General features: G+C 46.9%; 1 long non-coding RNA gene across 2 annotated transcripts; it reads left to right on the plus strand.

Annotated features, from left to right (window-relative positions):
* Positions 1–3135: 3135 nt before the first annotated feature.
* On the plus strand, positions 3136–24396 carry LOC129529190 (uncharacterized). Of its 2 annotated transcripts, XR_010132259.1 has the most exons (4): positions 3136–3334; positions 3925–3996; positions 15824–15967; positions 22996–24396. It is a non-coding gene; the product is annotated as an uncharacterized lncRNA (long non-coding RNA). The 2 variants fall into 2 exon arrangements; XR_008674653.2 differs by lacking the exons at positions 15824–15967; positions 22996–24396 and adding an exon at positions 9054–9123 and having other exon boundaries at positions 3162–3334.
* Positions 24397–25006: the final 610 nt, after the last annotated feature.

Raw genomic sequence — 25006 nt, forward strand, 5'->3', positions numbered from 1 at the left:
GTGGGGTGCCATGCAGATCTAACCCCCCAACCCTGGGGATGTGGCAGAGGCTGGGAGGTTGGAGGGGGAGGCTCCGCTTCTGATCTCAGATTCTGGGCTTGTCTAGGCTCGGCTGGGAAAAGGGATCTGATGTGGGAGTGGGGTTGGGGGGCGTCTGCTGGGTTTGAGGCAGAAGATAAGGGTTTGGATCCTGACTCTGCTGATTAGGCGCTGTGTGAACTTGACCTTGGGGAAATCACTCCCCAGCTCAGGCTGCAATAACCTCATCTATACTGTAAGAGATTTAAACTTGATTGTGGGACCTGAGGACTCTATGAATCCTCAAAAATTACATGCAAAATTGGGGTGAGGTCAAGGGAGTCACAGTCTCGCTGGAGTGACTGGCCCCCCTCTGAGTGTTCAGACCATGATTTCCATCTCAATGCTGGTATTTTAGGTCTCCGGGTAGGGCCTGATTTCCTCTGCATCCTGGTTCCTGCAGGAGAGGCACTTTGTAAATGTTTGTTAATGATCAGAGATATGGGAAGGTACACCTTGTTCCAACACTGTAATTAAAGGTGACCAGAAGTGGCATGGGTTATCTTACAAGGTGGTGAGCTCCCTGCCACTGAAGGAATTCAAACAGAGGCTGAATGAACTCTTTTTGGGGATGCTGTAAGGGATACTTAAGCATTTGACAGGGTTTGACTGTGAGATCCCTTCTGATTCCAAATTTCTTATAATTTTAATTTTTTAAAACTTTTAAGTTCAGGTTTGCATGTTACATGGTTTGTTCTAAAGGTAAACTTGTATCACAGGGATTTGTTGTACTGATTATTTCATCACCCGGGTATTAAACCTGTGCCCACTAGTTATTTCTCCCGATCCTCTCCCCCTTCCCAACCTCCACCCTCTGGTAAGCACCAGTGTCTGTTACTCCCCTTGATGTGTCCATGTGTTCTCATCATTTAGCTCCCACTTATAATTGAGAACATGGGGTATTTGGTTTTCTGTTCCTATGTTAGTTTGCTAAGGATAATGACCTCCAGCTCCATCCATGTTCCTGCAGAGGACATGATCTCATTCTTTTTTTACGGCTGCATAGTATTCCATGGTGTATATGTACCACATTTTCTTTATCCAGTCTACTGTTGGTGGGCAGATAATTTTAACTTGTTATGATTGAAGGCTACACAGAACTTCAACTATGACTGAGGAGAGGAAGAGGGAGAGCAGTTTGGGGTTTCTGTATATTCTACCAGAGTGTAAAGTGGCAGGCGTGTGGCTTTGCCTTCCAGGTACCTCTCATAGTGGTGTGGAGTGATTCCAGGGTTTAAATACACATATTTTACTCTGCCATAGCTCCTAAACTCACACCAAACACTTTTGATCGTCTGCTCCACTGAAAATGCAGGGATTTTTTCCTTTCCTTTCCTTTCCTTTTCCTTTTCTTTTTGAGATAAGGTCTCCTGTCACCCAGGCTGGAGTGCAGCAATGCAATCACGGCTCATTACAGTCGCAACTTCCCGGGCTCGGGTGATCCTCCCACCTCAGCCTCCCTAGTAGCTGGGACCACAGGTGAATGCCACCATGCCCGGCAAATTTTTGTATTTTTTGTAGAGATGGGGTTTTGCCATGTTGCCCAAGCTGTTCTCGATCTCCTGGGCTAAAGTGATCTGCCTGCCTTGGCCTCCCAACGTGCTAGACTTACAGGTGTGAGCCACCATGCCTGGCTGGATTTGCTTCATCCCTGGAGGAAAAGCTGACTGAGCTGGACTCACTGACAGCTGAATGGTTTCCAGCATGGAATGTCTCTACAGGATTTGCAAGGGAAATTTTGTCTTTTTTAAAAATTATTTTTTCATTATTCTGGGTACACAATAGGTGTAATATATTTATGGGGTACATGTGATGTTTTGATGCAGGCATACAATGTGCAATAATCACATCAGGGTTATTGAGGTATCTGTCACCTCAACCATTTATTATTTCTTTGTGTAAGGAATATTCCATTTCTACTTTTTTAGTTATTTTAAACTATACGATAAATTATTTTTGACTATAGTCTTCCTAGTGTGCTACTAGATCTTATTTGAGACAGAGTACCTCTCTGTCGCCCAGGCTAGAGTGCAGTGGTGCGATCTTGGCTCACTGCAACCTCTGCCTCCCAGGTTCAAGCAATTCTCCTGCCTTAGCTTCCCGTTATTTCTTCTATCTATGTTTTTGTACCCATTAACCATCTTCACTTCCCCTGCCTCCCTGCAACCCTTCCCAGCCTCTGGTAACTGTCACTCTTCTCTCTGTCTCTGTAGGTTCAATTGTTTTCATTTTTAGCTCCCATAAATGAGTGAGAACATGCAAAGTTTGTCTTTCTGTGCCTGGCTTATTTCACTTAACATAATGTCCTTCAGTTCTATCCATGTTGTTGCAAATGACAGGATTTTATTCTTTTTTTATGGCAGAATAATATTCCTTTGCATATATGTACTGGCAAGGGGCATTTTGACTACACCAGGCTGGGATATTTGCTCACCCATTAACTCTAGAACCAAATCCCTGAATAAGATGTGACTTCCCTAATCGGGATGCTCCAATTCTAACAGCCAGGAGTCTTAAGGGTTCAGGATTCCAGAATCTAAAGTTTCTATAACTTAAAGATTCTGAAAGTCAATATTTCTAAGACTCTATAAGTCAAGAAATCTTTAAGAGGTAGTTCAAGATAAGACTTTCTATGGGGAATGTATGTTAGGGGTGGAAGTGCTAAGGAATAAATGTGAAACTTTTTTTGCTTTTTTTGAATGTGTGAACCACCTACCCATAGAAAATAAATCTATAAAAAGACCACCTGCAAAAAGCAAAGTGATTTCACTTAACTTAGAAAAATACAAAATATTTTCTCTGTTAAAAGGACTGGAGCTCAGGTGGGAGTTTGATAAAGGGATGGAGTCTGCTGCATGCTAGTAAACTACCTCTCCAAAGAATGCCGGGGTCTGTAGCATTTGCCAGTTTTCATGGTGTAAATACTTCCACTGCAATCGATTTCAAGTTGCCAGCAGTTTAACAATTGGTTCTCAAAGTTCCCGAAAATCTAACAATCACCCTTTTATGACCTAGCAAAAGCTGGCCGGCCAGGCTTCTGCAATAGAACCTGGAAGAGTCAGAGAGGTTGTGGCTTTGAGGACAATTGTTCAAGTGAGAAGAGGGCTGTGCAGATCTCAAGATGACATCGGGATCCTGATGTGAAGTTTTCCTGCTTCTGGAGGAGGGAAGCAGAGGGCTATTTTGCCTCCTCTGGGCCAGGGATGCATGGAATGGCAGAGGTGAGGGCTCCCAGCTATGGAGACTGGGAGGGCAGGTAAGTGATGGGACTGATTAGGAAGAGCCGCAACTGTCCCTTCACCCGGCCCATCCTTCAGTGGAGGTGGACATTCGCCTATTTCCTCACACTTTTTTTTTTTTTTGACAGAATCTCGCTCTGTCTCCCAGGCTGGGGTGCAGTGGTGTGATCACAACTCACTGCAACCTCCACCTCCCGGGTTCACACAATTCTCCAGCCTCAGCCTCCCGAGTCGCTGGGATTACAGGTGTGTGCCACTGCACCTGGCTAATTTTTGTATTTCTTTAGTAGAGACGGGTTTCACCATATTGGCCAGGCTGGCCTGGAATTCCTGACCTCAGGTGATCCATCTGCCTTGGCCTCCCAAAGTGCTGGGATTACAGGCTTGAGCCATCACACCCGGCCCCCTCACGCAGTGATTCCATGAAAATTTATGCAGAGCAGAGATCATGATGCTCATTTTGCTGATGAGAAAATTAAGACCCAGACAGGAAAAGGTATTTGTTTCCAGTCACATAGTTGCCAGGAAATAAAATGATAGTAGCTCAAATAGATTGAGCATTTACTCTGAGCCAGATCTATGCTAAATAGCTTGACTTGTTGCTTAGGTCTGGGTCCCTGGAAGCAGATCCTGAGACACAGTTCCCTGTGCAAGCGATTTATTTCAAAGGTGTGCCCAGGTAAGCTGGAGAGGGGCTGTAGAACAGGGAAGGGGAGGAAGCCAGGCAAGGGTGTGAGTTCAGGCCATGCCCTAGCCTCAGCCTAATGGGGTGTGGGTCTGGAGCACCCCAGAATTTGTCCCAGCTGGAAGCAAAAGATCCAGGCTTTCATACTGCTCTGTTAGTCATTGGCTGGGGGCCATTCTTGGGACACATTGACTCCCAGGCCCCCAGGTCAAGCCTCTGAATAAGGATTTCTTTCTTTTCTTTTTCTTTCTTTCTTTCTTTCTCTCTCTTTCTTTCTCTCTTCTCTCTCTCTCCTTCTTTCCTGTCTCTCTTTCTCTCTCTCTCCCTTCCTTCTTTCTTTCTTTCTTTCTTTCTTTCTTTCTTTCTTTCTTTCTTTCTTTCTTTCTCTTTCTCTCTTTTTCTTTCTTTTTTTTTTTGACGCAGTTTCACTCTGTCACCCAGGTTGGAGTGCAGTGGTGCAATCTCAGCTCACCGCAACCTCTGCCTCCCAGGTTCAAGTGATTCTCCTGCCTCAGCCTCCCGAGTAGCTGGGATTACAGGTGCACGCCACCACACCCTGCTAATTTTTGTACTATTAATAGAGATGGGGTTTCACCATATTGGCCAGGCTGGTCTCGAACTCCTGACCTCAAGTGATCCACCCGTCTCGGCCTCCCAAAGTGCTGAGATTACAGGCGTGAGCCACCGTGCCCGGCCTGAATAAGGATTTCTTATTAGCATCCAAACACATCGGAGCTGGGCATCAACAGTGTCCACTCGCTTGTATTAACTCAATTATTCCTCCTAGCAATGCTAAGTGGTATTATTATCACCCCCACTTTGTAGATGGGGAAAATGAGGCACAGAGAGATGGAGCCACCTGCCCAGCATCACACAGCTAGTGACTGTCAGAGCTGGGTGGAGCCTGGGCCAAACTGAGGCCTGTACCCAGTTCCCATTGTTCTCTTCTGGGAGGAAGGGAAGTTGGTGACTGGAGGAGCAAGAGAAGATGGCCAGAGGCAGGGGAAGCTGTCAGGACCAGGGACAGCAACTGTCAGAAGAAGGGGGAAAGAGAGGCGAGGCTTTAAGAGACCTGTTTGGGCTGGGTGCAGTGGCTCACGCCTGTAATCTCAGCATTTTGGGAGACTGAGTCAGGCGGATCACTTGAGGTCAGGAGTTCGAGACCAGCCTGGCTAACATGGCGAAACCCCGTCTCTACTAAAAATACAAAAATTAGCTGGGTGTGGTGGTAGGCACCTGTAATTACAGTTACTTGGGAGGCTGAGGCAGAAGAATCGCTTGAACCCAAGAGGCAGAGGTTGCAGTGAGCTCAGATCGCACCACTGCACTCTAGCCTGGGTGACAAAGTGAGACTCTGTCTCAGAAAAAGAGAGACGTGTTTGGACAGAGGAAGGTAAATGAGACAGAGAAGGAGTAGGGAGGTGGGGGTATGGAGAAGAGGCTCACACAGCGCTCTCTTCCCCTCCCCCAAACATCCTAGCCCAGCCCTCTGAGCCTTAGTCTTTTTCTCTGTAAAATGGGGTGAATAGAGGTACCTGTTCCCTCATAGTGCTGTTGAGATAATTAAATAAGAAAGTGCTTGTCAAGTGCATGTTCTGGGTGGCCCACTGTGAGGACTGACAGCCACAGCTCTTCCCTCTGCCTGGCCAAGAGGCACCAGCTGGGGTGCTAGATGTGAGCTGAGCCTCTGGCCTAGGGGACGAGGGGCTGCTGTAGGGCTGAGTGTATGCTGGGGGAGAGGGCTGGGGTGAGCTGAGGTGGGGCAGTGGATTTGCCCCCGAGAGCCTGAGGGGAGCCATCAGTGTGCTTTCAGCCGGGAATGTCGTGACTGCAGTGTGGGGTATGTGCTGGGTTCAGAGGGGCAGTAGAGAGATGACAGGGTGGGGAGATGGTTGAGGTTGGGCGATGCTAACGTCCAGGCAGGAGGAGGGTGTTGCGGCTGGGCTGGCACAGTGGGTGACACACATGGCTTGTGGGTGTGTAGCATAGCGTGCCCTGTGCATGGGCCTGCATGGGCACGTGTGTGTGGTCTATCTGAGTGTGTGTCATGAGTGTCTGTAGGGGCATCTGCGTGTCTGTGTAATGGTGCATGTGTGTCTGGGAGTGAAGTTGAGGGCATGCATTGTACTAGTGTGCCTACCATACTTAAGCGTGTTTGCAAATGTGTGTGGGTGTGTGTCTGGCCCAAACCTGGCAGGCTGGGGTGGCAGAGGGGCTGAAGGCCTGGCAGTGGCCTGATGGGCAGCTTTGGAACTCCTTCCACCCCTCTCTCACAGGAGCTGACTCCCAGACTGAGGAGGACTGCTGGCACTGAGTCTGTCCTGTATCTAGAAGGACTGCCATGGCCCTGGCAGTGGGTGAGGGCTCTTAGGACCTGGGGCAGGCTGGAGGAGTCAGGACTGAGAAGGGAGCGGGGTGGGTGAAGGCTGGGTGAAGACCTAGGAGAGGGCCACCTCCCTGGACCTCTGTTTCTGTGTCTGTGAAGTGGGCCTTGAAGAGTGGCCCCAAAAGATACAGCTGGGCAGATCCACCAATGTCTGCTGGCTCAAACCCCACCTTACACAGAGGCCCAAACTGGGCAATAACTTGATGAGTGTTGCCCAGCAAATCAGTGGCTACTTGGAGGGCAGACTCCGGCTTCCCGTGGCCATCTGAGTCAGGGCCCTGGCAGGGATCCTGGAACACCAGCACTGGGCCTCCCTTCTCCAGGCAGCACCCAGCACAGTACTCCAGCCTGGGGGACAGGACTGATAGATGCTGTCCCCTCATGTTCTGGCAGATGCCCAGGCATGACTTCAAAGCTCGAAACAACATCGGAATCCCACCATCAGAGCTCACAGCCTGTCCATTCTGCAGGATTTCAAGGCCAAGGAATAGCTTTTCTGCCTATCATTCCGCCATTAAGGAGTCAGTCATTTGGCTATGTAAATCTTTCAAATGTTTCTTTTTTAAAATGTAGGTAATTTCAGAAAGTATTTTACTTTCCACCTTGGTTGTCAATTAAGATTGGGACCGGGGAGTTGAGTTGGACTCTTTGTGGGGCCAGGTTACTGGGGGAGAGGTCCTGAGGTCAAACTAGGACCTTGTACTTGCAGTGATGAGCCCTGCTTTGAGAGAAATGCCAGCACCACCAGCCAATAAGATGGAGAGAGGGAGGAGGGTGGAGTATGTAAACTGAGGCACAAAAGCTGGGGCCAAAGCAAACACTTTATAATTGTTATTATTATTATTATTTGAGATGAAGTTTAGCTCTTGTTGCCCAGGCTGGGTGCAGTGGCACAATCTTGGCTCAGTGCAACCTCCCTCTCCCGGGTTCAAGTGATTCTCCTGCCTCAGCCTCGCAAAAAGCTGGGATTACAGGTGTCTGCCACCACACCAGCTAATTTTTTTGTATATTTAGTAGAAACGGTGCTTTATCATGTTGACCAGGCTGGTCTTGAACTCCTGACCTCAGGTGATCCACCCACCTTGGCCTCCCAAAGTGCTGGGATTACAGGCATAAGCCACCACGCCTGGCTGCAAACACCTTATTAACAGATACCTTAGTTGAAGTTAAACACCCTAGTTAATAGCCAGCATCTTCATTAACTGTTAACACCCTAGTTAACTACAAACACCCTACTTAACAAAAAGCTTACTTGTTGAACACTGTAGTATAGTTAACAGTGAACACTCTAGTTAACAGCAAACATTGTTTTTAACAGTTAACACCCTAGTAAACTGTGGACATGCTACTTAACACACACTTTTGTTGACAGTGAACATGTTAGTCCACAGTGAACACATCCTAGTTAACAGGTAACACCTTCATTAACAGTTAGCACCCTACCCAACAACAAGCCCTTTAGCTGACAGCCGGTCTTTGGCAGAAAATTAGGATGAGGCACTCACTGAGGGTTTTGGGAGAGGGAGGAAGCTCAGCCTCTGGCTCTGTCCTTAGGCCTGGCCCACCAGCCCCACAGCGCTACCTCCATGCAGTAGTGCCCTCCGGCTTACAGAGGGAAACAGGAAACCACAGCTGGGATGTGAATTTCAGCCTGAGTGCCCCGTGCTTCCCTGGAGGGGAGCTCAAGTTCCTCTTTTGTGTCAGAGATGAAAGTCTGAGCTAGAGTAGGTGGGGAGCTTGGAGTGATTTGTGTGTCTCTCTTTCCTCTCACCCTCCCTTCCTCCTTGCTCTTGATCTCACTGTTAGCCCCCAGCTGGCTGTGTCTGGCTGCCTTTCCTCCTCTACCTTGCACTCCAGCTGACCATCTCGTTTCTGGATCCTTCTCTTTGCTCATCATCTTTCCTCAAACTCTTTCTTTTTTTTTCTTTTGAGACAGAGCCTCATTCTGTCACCCAGACTGGAGTGCAGTGGCACAATCTCAGCTCACTGCAGCCTCTGCCTCCTGGGTTCAAGTGATTCTCATGCCTCAGCCTCCTGAGTAGCTGGGACTACACGTGTGCACCACCACGCCCGGCTAATTTTTGTATTTTTAGTAGAGATGGGGTTTCGCCATGTTGGTCAGGCTGATCTCAAACTCCTGGCCTCAGGTGATCCACCTGCCTCGGCCTCCCAGAGTGCTGGGTGTGAGCCACTGCACTGGGTCCTCAAACTCTTCCTCTGACTTTGTCAGTTTCTTCCCCCTACTCTCGTCTTTCCCACTCCTTGTCTCTGTCTCTCCCTCCCTCCTTCTCTTATCGTCCTCCAGATCTCTGCCCAAGCACCATCTTTTCCAAGAAGCCCTCCCTGACCCTCCAGGCCTAACTTATGTCCCCGTGTCCTCCTGGAAACCATGCTCCTTGCCTTCAGAGCCCCCACTTCTACTTGTAATGAGCAATTACAAACCAGAGTCTGTCTCCCCACCAGCATGTGAGTTCCTTGTTTGCCTTGCTCACTGCTATATCCTCAGTGCCTGGCATACAGTGAGTGCTTAATAGATGTTCCTGGTGTAATTGCCTTTCTCTCTGCCCCTTCTAGTCTCTCTGCTTTGTCCTAGCTGCCCGGATGACCTAGCCAGAAGCTTCTCCACTTGTCTCTCATCCTGCTCTTCACTTCCCTGTCTCCACAGCTCTTGGTGGCCCACGGTGGGCCTTGGCCTTCAGCCTGCTGACCCAGGACCCTCACTCCTTCCATAGTGGGGACCAGTGCCTGTCTGAGCCCCATCATGATCCCACTGAGAGGTACTTGTTAAAACTGGTTAGAGGAATGAATGATACAAAGAGAAAGGATTTGCCATTTCAATCCCAGCCATCTCTGCTTGACATACCTTGTGACCCTGCGCAAGTCACCTCATCTTTTGAGTTTCTCTTTCTCCATCTGTGAAATTGACTGGAGATCAGCAAAGACATTCCATGGGAACCTGCTTTGTAACCCATGAAGTGCCTTGTTGGTACCTGTGACTACCAGATGTTAGTATAACGTTTTCCTTCCCTCTCTGGGCACTAAGGCACATGAAGTTCAATTTGCAGCCCCCAGGAGCCCAGGCTGGGGTGCTTGGGGTGCTGGGGCTCTTCAATGATGGCAACTAGGGGAAGGACAAGGTTGGTGTTTAAAACCAAATTCATTAATGTGTGTATCATTGAGCAGGGATCCTCAACCCCCAGGCCACACAGCAGGAGGTGAGCGGGGGACAAGCAAGCAAAGCTTCATCTGTATTTACAGCTGCTCCCCATTGCTCACATTACCGCCTGAGCTCCACCTCCTGTCAGATCAGTGGTGGCATTAGATTCTCACAGGAGGGCGAACCCTATTGTGAACTGTGCATGCGAGGGATCTAGGTTGCACACTCCTTATGAGAATCTAACGCCTGATGATCTGTCACTGTCTCCCATCACCCCCAGATGGGACCATCTAGTTGTAGGAAAACAAGCTCAGGGCTCTTACTGATTCTACATTATGGTGAGTTGTATAATTATTTCATTCTATATTACAATGTGATAGAAATAGAGTGCACGATAAATGTAATGTGCTTTAATCATCCGGGAATAATCCTGAAACCATCCTTCCCCCAACCCCACACCAGTCCTTGGAAAAATTGTCTTCCATGAAAGCTGTCCCTTGTGCCACAAAGATTGGGGACCACTGTTACTGAGCACCTACTGTGTGCCAGGCACTGTTTAGGGCTCTAGGGCTATATCAGCAAACAAATTAGAACTCTGCTCCTAGTTCCTAATGCAGTCATTGCACCATCCATGACTTCAACAGATATGCATTGAGCACCTACTGTGTGCTGGGCACAGTGGAGGCCTTGGGATGGAGAAGTGAATGAGACCTGCCCTCACAAGTGCATATTTGGTGCTCCATCTCTGTTCAGTGCTTAGTGCCTTTCCATGCTCCAATATTTTACCTTCGGCCTACCCAACTAAAGTGACGAGAGCAATTGCAGATTAGGTGACTCGCTGAAGGTCACGTGTGCTGGAAATTGGAAGAGCTGAATCAAAACTCAGATCTGTTTGAGTCTAGGGCCCTAATTCTTTGGGTACCTTGGGTTGTATCTATCCTCTGTTTACAAGTCTCTCTCTCTCTTTTTTTTTTTTTTCGAGATGGAGTCTCGCTCTGTTGCCCAGGCTGGAGTGTAGTGGCACCATCTCGGCTCACTGCAACTTCCGCCTTCCAGGTTCAAGTGATTCTCCTGCCTCAGCTTCCCAAGTCACTGAGATTACAGGCGTGTGCCACCACGCCTAAGTTTTGTATTTTTCATGGAGACGGGGTTTCACCATGTTGGCCAGGCTGGTCTCAAACTTCTGACCTCAGGTGATCCATCTGGCTTGGTCTCCCAAAGTGCTGGGATTACAGGCATGAGCTATCGCACCTGGCCCCAAGTCTCATTTTCCCTGTCTGTACCCTGAGTGACCTTGGAGACCATCCAGCGACGTGGATCAGTGAGAGGAGTGCTGGGGCCAGTGAAGCCGGGGAAGGGGTGCCCAAACTAACATCCCTTCTCCACCAGTGGCCAGGCCAGCTCAGCCTCTGTGCAACTTTCCCTGCTTCTGAGTCTGGAGGTGGTTCTTATTATTGGCTCCAAATGACTTTTGCATCCATTTATTTGCTGCATTTTGATTTTGCATTCAATTTCTTGTCCATTCATGGTGTCTGCGCTACCTAGGGGATGCAAAATTGAGGCAGCCAGGAGTGCAGTTTGGACACGCCTGACAGCCACTGCTCCTTGGAGGGAGGAACGCTTGACCGACTCCACAGTGGAAAGGCTGATGAGCAGGAGGCTGCCCTGCCACTGCCCCCTACTCCAGCCAGAATCTGCCAGATGGGCTTCCCACCCTGAAGCTGGCTTCTCCACTCCCCCGGCTCCAACACACATATCTCAGCTGGAGAGATGGCCACTGGGAACCCAGCCAGTACCTGGGGCCTGCAAGCAGGGCAGGCACTGGACTTCATAAAGGATTTGAAATCCTTCAGGGCTATGCAGGAGCATTTGGGCAGAGAGAGCAGAATATGAGTCCCAACTTGGTCCCACCAACCTCTCTTCTTCATTCACCTTTAGTGGTGTTTTTTTGTTTCATTTTGTTTTGAGGTGGAGTCTCACTCTCTCACCCAGGCTGGAGTGCAGTGGTGTGATCTCGGCTCACTGCAACCTCCACCTTCTGGGTTCAAGTGATTCTCCTGCCTCAGCCTTCCGAGTAGCTGGGACTACAGGCATGCACCACCACATCTGGCTAATTTTGTATTTTTAGTAGAGACAGGGTTTGGCCGTGTTGGCCAGGCTGATCTCGAACTCCTGACTTCAGGTGATCCACACACCTTGGCCTCCCAAAGTGCTGGGATTACAGGTGTGAGCCACTGAGCCCAATCTAGTGGGGTCTTTCTAATAGACGATTTGATCTGGCCACTCTCCTGCTCAAGACCCTTCCATTGCTCCCCACTCCCCTCAGGCTTGGGTACAAATTTCTGGCCTTCCAAGCCCTATCCACACCAGCCCCCTCTCTCAGTTCTTCCTAAGCTCCAGCATCTCCCAGTGGCTCTTATTTCCCCATGTTCACACCTTGGCAGAGGCTATTCCCTTTGCCCAAACCATTTGCCACATTGTCCTTTAGGCAAACTCCTAGACACTCTCTGCAAATTGTGAAGACACCAGCTAGCCCTCTGCACCAGGTATTGCACTTCACACTTTATATGCCTTATTCACTTGGCACTCACAGCCCCTCTAAGAGAAATTCCCATTTGCAGATCTCCTGAAGTCAGCAGAGGCTCAGAGAAGTCAAGCAACTTGCCCTGGGTCACACAGTAGGATGGCAGGGCAGGCAGTGCAACTCCAGAGTCCCTGCTCCTAACCTCTGAGCCTCAGAACCAGCTCAGAGCCCACCTCCTCAGAGCTCTCCCAGACACACAAACGCCAGCCTCCTCCATCCCACCTCACTCCTGTTCTCAGCAGAGAGACCTCCCTCCTCATCTGGGGCTCCCATGGACCCAGGACGTTTTTGGTGATTACATTTCCACACTGCCTTTATTCCCTTATGTCTGGCTCTGTCATGAGATGCTGAGGCTGGTCAAGGACTGTGGCTGTGGGTTCCCAGTTCCCAGCATAGGGCTCGGCAAAAAGGGTAAATGTAACTAAGATTGGTCTCATCAGGAGCCCCGCAGAGATGACAGAAGGAGCAAATGAAGTAAGAGCTGTAAACAGGCTGGGTGCAGGGGCTCATGCCTGTAATCCCATCACTTTGGAAGGTCGAAGTGGGAGGATCACTGAGCCCAGGAGACCAGCTTGGGCAACATAGCGAGACCCACTCCCTCTACAAAAAATAAAAACTTAACCGGGTGTGGTGGCATGTTCCTATAGTCCCAGCTACTTGGGAGGCTGGGGTGGGAGGGTCGCTTGAGCCCAGGAGGTCGAGGCTGCGGTGAGCTGAGATCGTGCCACTGCTCTCAGCCTGGGCGAGACCCTGTCTCAAACAAGCAACAAACAAAAAACCAAGCTGTAAACAGACCTTGTGTGGCTTTTGTGTTCAGGAGGTGGGGAGGTGTTATTATATGCAGAGGTGACAGGCTGCACAGCAATGATCTGCAGTGTCTACACCATCTTTCCTTCACAAAGTCAAGATGGGGCATCATCTCCTAAAGGGTCTCTGAAAGCACACCACCATTAGCTGGTTCAGTATCACTCCATTTCCCCCTGCCCCCCAACCCCCAGCCTTGGGGAGACTGGGGGAGAAGGAGGGTGCTTCTGGGGAGGAAGGGTCTCTGATGGAAGTCATATATCACAGTGGCAGCTGAGGCAGAGAGATGGGAGCGATTTTTCTTCATGGTTTGCAGACAAATGTGGTGGACAGAAAATTGATGGCAACCTTTGGCAGCGAGAGACCTGGGGCCTAGGGAGTGGCCATGCCTGCCCGGGCAATGGGGATCACACGCAACCACTCCCCCCGGACCCCCGGCTCCCACCTGAATCTATTGTCCTGGGCAGAGGCAAGGGGGCAGCCCAGACTTGGGGAAGACGCATTGAGGGAGCATGGGAGGAGGGTATGTGTGAGGTGGCCTGGGTCTGTGCTGACTGTGTGACCAGGGCAAAGTCAGGCCCTCTGTAGGCCTCAGTTTCCCCTCTGGTACAGTGAGTTGTCAAGGCCAGCAGAATCTTGGGGAGGGATGTAGGTGGGCTTTTTCCCATATCTCTTATCTTTAGCTGTCTTGTAGGGTCTGGGAGAGTCAGGAAAATGGACGTAAATCTGGCAGAAGTCTCAGGAGCCCCAAAGCTACACATTTCCTGCTTCCAAATTATCCTTGAACCTAGAGGTTTGGGAAGCTTAGAATCTTAGAACCTGGAAAGCTTGTTTTCCTAGAAACCCAGATTCCTCAGCTCTGAATACATTCAGTGTAACTCTCCACCCACACCCCAGGTGTGCAAGAAATGTAGCTTCCTTTGTTTTTAAATAATGCATCGAACTTGCATTTCAAGCTCCGTTCTGCCAGGATGGAAGAAACCCAGGCGGACCGGGCTTCCCTCTTTCATGGGGCTGGATGATACTTGGGGGACTGCCACAGGTCATGGGAGAGGAGAGGTGACTCCTCAGTTGTCTGCCTATCAAGACATGATGCCCCTTCTGACCCTCAGTGGCTGGTCACCATGGCGTGCAACTCTCCACAAGGCCGCTCTGGTCTTTTGAGTCTCTCTGATGCTCCCACACCATGCTGGGCACAGGGGTCTCTGCCGGGCCATATCAGACCTGTGCACCCAGACTGGGGCTCAGCCTGGAGTAGGGCACAGGCCACCGTTGCTCTCAAGTCTTCTAGATGTGGCTGTGGATTCTGACATCACCCTCAGGCCTGGAGATGGGGTAGGACTCCTTTCTCAGAGGCCTGCAGGTTCAAGGGCTCCGGGTTTCCCTTCGACTCCTTTCCTGAAACCCAGCTGAGGGGACTGCATTGGGGATCCTAGGGGTGACTGGGAGCTGGGTCACATCTGTTAGAGAAAAAATTATTCCCACCTGGTCAACGTGGCAAAACCCTGTCTCTACTAAAAATTAGCTGGGTGTGGTGGCACATGCCTGTAATCCCAGCTACTTGGGAGGCTGAGGCTGGAGAATCACTTGAACCTGGGAGGCAGAGGTTGCAGTGAGCCGAGATTGTGCCACTGCATTGCAGCCTGGGAGACAGAGCTATCTAAACAAACAAACAAACAAACAAAAAACAAAACAAAACAACAAGAAAAACAGAAACATTTATTCAACGACGCTTGTTGAAGAGTGGTAAGGTAGACTTTTTATTCAGGACCACGGCAACAGGGACCATTGCAACGGGATTTTGCGGTTGGGGAGAAAGAACGGGCTCAACTCTGAATACAGCATGGGCAAGTGGGAGTTTATGGCTAAGGAGCAGTGCAGGGGTCCAAGGATGGAAAATGACTGAGAGGAAGCATCAGGGGTGAGGGAGAATCTGACTCAACTGATCTAACAGGATTCTTGCTGAAGACAGGCCAGGGGGATCAGGCATAATCTGGGCCGTGGTGGAGGGTGAACAGCCTGATTAGATATGAAGGATGATCAGATATTGAGGATAGGGGGTTCTTGCTAAACTGACTTAGGGTTCTTGCTAAAACTGGATTTTGTAAGAAAGTAAGCAGATGGGCTTAGCAGAGTTTCGGGAGCCTGACTAAAGTTTGGTCAAGTGAAGAATCTCTGCTACTCTCTAGAGTTACTCTCAAAAAAATAAAAATAAAAATAAATAAAAATAAACATGATGGGTAGAGAGGCTACACACCCTGTTCCCTGAGCATTTGCTTTTTTTTTTTTTTTTTGAGATGGAGTCTTGCTCTGTCACGCAGGCTGGAGTGCAGTGGTGCAATCTTGGCTCACCGCAACCTCTGCCTCCTGGGTTCAAGCAATTCTGTCATCTCAGCCTCCCAAATAGCTGAGATTACAGGTGCGTGCCACCACATCTGGCTAATTTTTTTTTTTTGTATTTTTAGTAGAGATGGAGTTTCACCATGTTGACCAGGCTGGTCTTGAACTCCTGACCTTAAGCGATCTGCCTGCCTTGGCCTCCCAAAGTGCTGAGATTACAGGCGTGAGCCACCACTCCCGGCCAAGCATTTTCTTTTCAGGGGTTGGGAGGAGAAAGAAACGGATTGGGTTGGTGAGTGGTATATACAGGGGTATTCAATTGTATCTGTAACATTTTATTTATATATTTATATATTTTTATTAGTTATAAATTATATATAAATATACATATACATGTGTTTCTGTATGTAAGTTGTTTATAAGTTTTTAAAAGAGAAGCATGGCCTCTGTATCCTTCCGAAGCTGACTTCTCTCCCTTCCTATTACATTGCTACGATTCACATTTGTTGTTGCTTGTGGCTGTTGTTCATTCATTTTGACTGCTGGATAGCATTCCATTGTGTGAGGATATCGGAGGATGCAAGTCCCCAAGACCTCCCCGACACTGCTGGTGGAGTGCAAATTGATGCAACCACATTGGAAAGCAATTTGGCAGTATCTCATGGAGGTGAATATTCAGCAATTCCACTCCCAGGTAAATACCCAAGAGAAACTCTTGCACACACACAGCAGCAGACATGACAAGAATGCTTATAACAGTTCTGCCCACAATAACAAAAACCTGGAAACAACCCAAATGTTCATCAACCCGAGAAGGAATGAATACGCTTGTTTGCTGACAAAATACATTTTAAAAAATAAATAAAAGGTAAGAACTGAAGCAAGTCAGGCATAATTCTAATATAAGTTAAAACTGGATCGTGGGCACATTGGTCTTTATTAATTTATTCTTTGAATGTCTGAAGTAATTCATAACAAAAAGAAATTGTGTTTTGAAAAATCTTGAATTGTAGCATCTTGGACTTAGAAGGCCTGTAATCTTTGGTGTCAGAAGGGGTTAGGGATGAGCTAGTCATGTCTGTGACATCCGGGAGCTTACCCAGCGAGCTTCCAGCCTTTGCCTGTATACTTTCTGCAGTGGAGTGACCCAGAGTGCATGATAAGATTAACTCCAGGGGTGGGGTAGGTCAAGATACAAACATTACTCTCATCTGCAGATATTGTTCATAAGGAAGGGAAGTGACCTAGAATGACACAGAAAGGGCTGATAACAAATCAGGGTGACCAAGGATGACACCCCCCTCCGCCAACTCCACGAGGGGCTGACAAAGCTGTGCCCTATCCTAGAGATAGGCTTCCGGAATAACCAGGATGGGTCAGCATAGCTAGAAAAGGGGGTCCCAGAGCAGAATGTGGGGCATGGGTCTGCCCGATAGAGGGAAGCTGGTGGGCCCAGGCCATCAGGCCAGAAAACTGCATCCTCCTCATCCCCTCCCCTCCAGAATCTTGTCCTATTCACCAAGTCCCCATATGTTTTATAATTCAGTCCCCCAGCCCTTCTGGGACATCTGTACTACATTTCTCTTTAACTTGAACAGCATGCTGCTGGATGCATGCATGCCTGAACACATGGACCCTGTATTTACATATGCACATGCCTAGACCGGTGTGCACATGGGGTCCTGAGGAGTTAGTAGCTGTGGACATGCGTGTAGCTCCCCCTGGACCAAGTCCATGCCACAGCATCACTGCTGCCAGATGACTCCCCAGCCTCTTCTTGGCTTCTCTGCCTTCCATCTCATCCCCTCCAAGCTCCCCATTGCAACCAGGGGTTGGGGAGATTCCTGAAATCCAGAGCTGGCCCTGCCCCTCCACAGCATGGATGAATGAATGTGTGTTACAGGCACATTTCTATGCTTATGCATGTGGGCTCCTGGATCCTGTGTGTGCACATGGAGATGTGTATGTACCCTATTTCATTTTTAGATTTATTTTATTTTTTGATTTGGTAATACCTGGACATGATAAAAGCTTCACACAATTAAAAAAGATACATAAGAAAAGTCCATGTCCCAGTGGCTTTTTGAATGGTGGAGGAAGGACTTCCAAAAATCTGCTCCTTCATAAAAGCAATGAAAATACTGGAGAAACTCTCCAATATACTTATTTTGAAACACTGGAAATTAAAAGCTTACAATAATCTGAGGAGTGTTGATTTTAAAATAGCTGAATCTTGGTAAGACCATGAGCTTTATGATGTTTTGTTTTCGTTTTTCTAAGACAGGGTGTTGCTCTGTCACCCAGGCTAGAGTGCAGTGGCATGATCATGGCACGGCAGCCATAACCTCTTGGGCTCAAGCAATCCTCCCACCTCCCAGTCTCCTGAGTAGCTGGCACCACAGGCATCCACCTCCATGATGTTTTAACCTGCCTTAATCCCATTTCTCTTTCCCTATCTCTGTGATATTTTTGAAAACGGTGGTATTTGGTTTTCTACCTGTTTCTTGGGATATAGCTCCTAAAACTTTTGGAATCTCCAGAGTAATTAGTGTCTTTTGTATGCTAATGACATGACTGATCCACGAGGTAGGTGGGGGGCCCTAGACAGCTTCAGGATGGGATCTGGTCACTGGACCAGTCTGAGAAACAGAAGTGAACTCTAGAGCCTCAGAGACCTGTAGGATACCACCAAGTGTACCAACATGTGCAAAATGGAAGTCTCAGAAAGATGGGAGAGAGAGATGAGGAAGAAAGAATATTTGAAGAAATAATGACCAAAACCTCCACAAATTTAGTCAAAAAACATTAATCTGCACATCCAAGAAGTGCAACAAACTCCAAGAAGGATAAACTTAAAGGGGTCTATATCTAGGCACTTCATTGTCAAACTGTTGAAAGCCCAAAGCAGAGAGAATCTTGAAAGTCTCAAGATAAAAGTGATTTACCAGGTGCAAGCAGTCCTCAAGAAGATTAACAGCTGACTTTATATGAGAAACCACGAAGACCAGAAAGCAGCGGGATGAATATTTGAAGTGCTGAAAGAAAGACTACTAAGTAAGAATTCTTTATCCAGCAAATTATTCTTCAAAATGGGGAATTAAGACATTCCTAGATTTAAAATATTGGAGAATCTATTACTAGAAGGCTTGCCTTACAAGAAATACTAAAAGGAGTCCTTTAGGCTGAAATGAAAGAACAGTAACTGGAATCTGCATGAAGAAACAACAGTTATAGAAGTAAAGTATAGAAATAAGGAGGAATGATAACTACATAGGTAGATATATGGCTACATAAATGTAATATTGTTTATAACTTTTTTCTTCAATCTTATTTAAAAGATAACTGCACAAAGCAATAATTATAAAGCTATGTTGATGGGCTTATAATGTAATGTATAGAGATGTAATTTGTATGACAACAATAGCATAAAAGAGGAGGGAGGAAATGAAAGTATATTGGAGCAATGTTTTAGTATACTATGGAAATTATATTGGTATTGAACCAAATTAGATTATTTTAAGTTAATATATTGATTGTAATCTCCATGGAAGCCACTAAGAAAATAACTCAAAAAATAAAAGAAACAAAACAAGGTAATAAAAATGGTATACTAGTAGCCGGGCATGGTGGCTCACACTTGTAATCCCAGTATTCTGGGAGGCTGAAGTGGGTGGATCACTTGAGGTCAGGCGTTTGAGACCAGCCTGGCCAACATGGTGAAACCCCGTCTCTACTAAAAATACAAAAATTAGCCAGACATGGTGGCGGGCACCTGTAATCCCAGCTACTCAGGAGTTTGAGGCATAAGAATCACTTGAACCCAGGAGGTGGAGGTTGCAGTGAGCCAAGATTGTGCCATTGCACTCTAGCCTGGGCAACAGACCAACATTCTGTCTCAAAAAAAAAAAAAAAGGTATACTAGAAATTATCTGTTTAACACTAAAGAAGGTAGTATTGGAGGAATAGAGGAACAAAAAAATGTAAGACATACACATGGCAAAGTAAAGTGGCAGACATGAATTCTACCTTATCAGTTAAGAAAAAAAGGAAAAATACATAACACAAAAACCATAACCAAAAGAGTTCTGGAGAGGCTATGCTAACATTAGACACAGTAATCTTTAAGATAAAGATTAATACTAGAGACAAAAAAGGATGTTTTATAATGATAAAATGGTCAATCCATCAGGTATACATAACAGCTATAAACACATATGCATCTAACAATAAAGCTCCAAAATATGTGAAGCAAAAACTGACAGAATTGAAGGCAGAAATAGAGAATTCAACAATAATAGATGGAAACTTTAATATTCTACTTTTAATAATGAATACAATACCTATGCAGAAGATCAACAAGGAAATGAAAGACCTGAACAATATTAAAAACTAACTTGACCTAACAGACACCTATGGAATATTCCTCTCAACAGCAGCATTTTTCTTAAGTATGCATAGATCATTCTCTAAAATAGATAATATGTTAGGTCACAGAACTAGTCTCATATGTTCAAAAGGATTTAAATCACACAAAATATGTTTTCTGACCACATAAAATGAAATTAATTATAAAAACATAATGAAAGAACTTTGGGAAAGCACTTTCCAAAAAAATGTGGAAATACAAACAACACACTACTAACTAGCCAATTAGTCAAAAAAGAAATAACAAGGAAAACTAGAAAATATTTTGAGATGAATGAAAATGAAGACACAACATACCACAACTTATGGGATGTTGCTTAGGCAGTGCTTAGAGGAAAGTTTACAGTTACAACCACCTATATTAAAATAAAGAAAGATCTCGAATCAGTCACCTAAACTTCCTCCATAAAGAAATTAGAAAAAGAGGGGCAAACTAAATCCACAGTAAGCAGAGACAATTACGTAATAAAAATTAGAGAGGCAATAAGTGAATGTACCACTTTATACCTAGTAGGATGGGTATAATAATGAAAAAAGGACAATAACAGGTGTTACTTGGCAAGGATTTGGAGAAATTGAAACCCTCATACATTACTGATGGGAATATAAAATGGAAACATTTTGTCAGTTTCTCAAAAAGTTGGACATAGAGTTACTATAGGACCCAGCAATTTTACTTTTAGGTATACATCCAAGTCAAATGAACCTATTTTCACACAAAAACTTACTAATGTATGTTTATAGCTACATTATTTATAATAGCCAAAAGGTGTAAGCAACCCAAATATCCATTACCTGATGAATGTGTAAACAAAATGTGGTATATCCATACAACAGGGTATTATTAAGTCATGAAAAGAAAGGTGCTACAACGTAGATGACCCTTGAAAACATTATGCTAAGTGAAAGAAGACACAAAAGGCCACACATTGTATGATTCCATTTATATAAGAGATCTAAAATAAGGAACTCCATGGAGACAGGAAGTAGATTGGTGGTTGCCTAGGGCTGGGAGCAGGGAGAAATGAGGTCTAACTGCTAATGGGTATGGGGTTTCTTTTTGAGGTGATGGAAATGTTCTGGAGTTAAGTAGTGATTGTACAACTTTGTGAATATACTAAAGACACTGAATGCGCACTTTAAAAGGATAAATTTTATGGCATATGAATTATATCTCAATAAAACTGTCATAAAAGTCAATGTTCTACCATGCTATTTTCTTCTTGTGTATCTTTCCAGAGATACTCTAGGCACGTGGCAGCATATATATGTATATAGTAAATATTTCTGTTTTTTTTTTTGTTTGTTTTTGTTTTGTTGAGATGGAGTCTCGCTCTCTCGCCCAGGCTGGAGTGCAGTGGTGTGATCTCGGCTCACTGCAATCTCCTCCTCTTGGGTTCAAGTGATTCTCCCACCTCAGCCTCCAGAGTAGTTGGGATTACAGGCATGTGCCGCAACACCCAGCTAATTTTGTATTTTTAGTAGAGATGGGGTTTCACCATGTTGGCCAGGCTGGTCTCGAACTCCTGACCTTAAGTAGTCTGCCCGCCTCGGCCTCCCAAAGTGCTAGGATTGCAGGTGTGAGCCACCGCGCCCAGCCTGTAATAAATATTTCACTAAGGCTGAGATTCTATTAATGAAAACAGTATTTTATGTACTAAAAAGGAAGAAAAAATTAATTTTAATTGTAAGGCATGTCTCAATTTCAGGGATGTTAACATGTTTAACATGTGGCTCTTGGAATCAATGCAAACATTGATCACGTGTTTTGGAGAGCTCATGAATCAGGATATATCCTGGATGTGGTGGATACTTTCAGTGAACCTCATAGGTCCCTTTCAGACAGCTCCTGCACACAGTAATGGTTTTCTGAGTCTTTATCTAAGGGTGCTTCCTGGGTGCGCTTAGCCCAGAAATGCAGAATTAGTGCCCAGGAGCAACCCTCAGTCAGCAAGGAATAGGAGATGTAGAGAAAGCCAGGCGTGGTGGCTCACACCTGTAATCCCAGCACTTTGGGAAGCCGAGGCGGGCAGATCACTTGAAGTCAGGAGTTTGAGACCAGCCTGGCCAACGTGGCGAAACCGTGTCACTGCTAAAATACCGAAAAGAAAAAAGAAAAAGAAAAAAAAGAAAAAAATTAGCCGACTGTGGTGGCGCATGCCTGTAATCCCAGCTACTTGGGAGACTGAGGCAGGAAAATCGCTTGAACCCGGGAGGTAGAGGTTGCAGTGAGCCAAGATCTTGACACTGCACTCTGGCCCGGGCGACAGAGCAAGACTCCATCTCAAAACAACAACAACAACAACAAGAAACCAACCAGGAATTTTAAAGAAGCACCAACAACTTCCTCGCCCTTCAGAGACAATTCTGAAGTGCGTCTCACATGGTCTTTCAGAGGATGTCTAGCAGGACGGAGCCCCAGAGACCCCAGGTGTTAACTCACTCAGAATACACATTTGTCTCCTGTCATCCTTGCTGAGATTCCTAGGATACCACATAAACTATTTGCACCCAAATCCCAGTCTTAGACTTTTCCTTTGAGAGAACCCACATTTAAATACTGTGTGTATGGCTGTGAATGGGGTGTGCACATCTGTGTTCATGAATATATGGGAATCAAAGTATGAATACATGTGTATACCCATGTCTATGTGTGTCTATGGAAGCATTTCTGTTTGGAAATTGGCATGAATGTGTATGTACATGTGTGCATGTTTGTGCATGAATTTTTTTTTTTTTCGAGACAGGGTCTTGCTCTGTCACCTAGGCTGGAGTGCCGTGGTATGAATACAGCTCACTGCAGGCTCAAACTCCCGGGCTCAAATGATCCTCCTGCCTCAGCCTCCTGAATAGCTGGGAACACAGGTGCCTGTCACCCCATCCAGCTAAATTTTTTAAATTTTTTTGTAGAGATGGGGTTTCACCATGTTGCACAGGCTGGTCTAGAACTTCTGGGCCCGAGTGATCCTCCCGCCTTGGCCTCTCAAAGTGCTGGGATTACAGGCGTGTGCCACCACACCCAGCCTTTGTGCGTACTTATACTCCAGTGCAGATGCATCTATGGAATGCTTGTGTGTGCCAGTGTCCGTGCACATGTATATATTTGTCATTTGTCTCAGACCTGTTTAAGGGTGTGTTTTTTGTGCCTGCATGAGCCAGAAAGGTCAAGGAAGCCCGAGAAAGACCCTCAGAGGGCCTCTGGTGCTTAGGGGCCTCTTGTTGGGTGGTGCCACTGGGGAGATGGGTGGGGAATGCGTTATAATAGTGGCCTGTTGCATGCCCTCTCCTTCTCTGCAGATGCCTGTCTGGAGACAACCTCATCAAGTCTGGTCTCAGATGTGTGTTCTCTCTGATGGGAGACAGCTGGAGCGGCTGTCAGGCCTCCCTGGCAATAGCGGTGCCTGCGGCAGCACCTGTCAGCAGCACCTTAACGCTGTCCCAGTGATGGCTGCTGCGAGTGGGAAGGTGACAGGAGGCAGTTGTTCTTGGGGTCTGGGAGGCTCTTTGCTGCACTACTCCTTGACCCCTCTACATGGAAGGGTGAGCCCCAGTTCCTGTACATCTTCTGGAATTGCAGACCTCCTCCCCACGTCACCTCCAGTGGATTTCCTCGCTGGTCTTGACTCTCACTGATGCCACCCACACGCCTCCACTCCAGCTGTTTTCCTAAGGCAGCGTGTGATGCCATGCCTCCCTGTGTTTCCTGGTCCCTCTGCCTCAAAGACTTTGGTTTCCCACCTCTGTCTGGTGAATTTCCCGTTTCCAAGGCCAGCTTCCAATTCCCTTTTTCAGACATCCTGTCATGCTGTGCCCAGGCAGAGCCTTCCTCCCCAAACCCACACAGCCCTTTGCACGTTTCTCTTCCATTACACATATTGGTTGCCAGGAAGGAGAATTCAGGTGAATGCCTGCCTCTGGCTCCCAATCACAATGTTTGAGTCTCAAGGAGGGCGACCAGGTGGAGTTAGGTGACCTCAACCCAAGGGGACAAGTGTCAGAGTTGGGCAGGGTAAGGTCTGGATCCCAGGAAGATAATTCTGTTGTTCTTAAAATAAGACCCCAGCTGGTGATGAGGAGAGAGACCTGGAGGACATAGAGAAGCGACCAGAACCCTCCTTCATTCCAAGAGGAGCGGCTGCTGACCACAGGGCAGAGGGCCAAGGTTCTAGGAAAGGGGCACAGAGGTCAGGACCGGACTGCAGTCCAGCAAGAACTGGAGCTCAAGCTTCAGCCTTCTGATTGAGCTCACCAGTCTTAAAGGAGATTGGAGCTCCCTGGACCTAGGTTCAAATCCCCACTCCTCCGCTTATTTGCTGTGTGACCATGGGCAAGTCACTTCATCTATCTGAGCCTTGGTTGCCATCAGTGCAACATGAGGTAACACTGCTCAATTTAAGGAGATCATGTTGGGGAGGGCCTAACCCAGATATGGGCACACAGCAGGCACTGGTCTCCACCTTGGGGGAAAAAAGTCACAGCTGCAGCCACTGGGGCTGCCCGAGACAAGCTTAGGGAAACATTGCCAACTCCGGTTCCTTATTGCTGGGGGTGAAGGCTCTTGGCAGCCCCAGGCTGCACGTGACCCTTGAATCCTTTATGTTCTGTGTGACTTTTATCAAGTCATTTCACCTCTCCACACCTGAGTTTCCTGCCCCGTAAACTGGAGACACTAATAAAACCCACCTTATGGGGTTGTTTGTAAGAAAGGATTGCTATTAATTGCCATAGGGAATGAATTAATTGCTTGTTAATTGCTATGAATGTTAAAAATCCATTGTCATACGAGTTAATTGCTTGAAAGTGCCCACCACAGTGCCTGGCACATAGTGAGGATTCAGTGCTCAGCAGCAGCTACTGTCATTGAGACAACGTTTGAACACCTGCTCTGTGCCGAACTTCATGCCAGGCACCCAAAACTTCGAGACAGAGGCACAACTTGATCCGTGGATACTCTAAGCCCAGTTGTAGGTGGCCGAGGGGAAGGATGGAAACACCCAAATGCCTCATGGAGAGTACAAAACATCACAAGACAGAGTCAGAAAAAGAGGTGCAGGAGGGCTTCCTGGAAGAGAAGATTTTTGAATGCTGCTTTAATAGCTGGGAATGTAACAACAATGTAACTAATATTTACTGAGAATTTACTGTGTGCCAGGTACTATAGGTGCTTCACCTATATGGTCTTATTTAAAGATTGTAACAGCAATAGGTAATAGGGACTATTGCACCCATTTCATGGAAGAAGAAAGTGAGACTTAAAGAGATTAAGACACCTGCCCAAGATCACCCAAGCCTGAGTTTGAATTTTCAG

The sequence above is a fragment of the Gorilla gorilla genome, chromosome 21 (genome assembly GCF_029281585.2).
Source record: "Gorilla gorilla gorilla isolate KB3781 chromosome 21, NHGRI_mGorGor1-v2.1_pri, whole genome shotgun sequence".
NCBI lineage: Eukaryota > Metazoa > Chordata > Mammalia > Primates > Hominidae > Gorilla > Gorilla gorilla.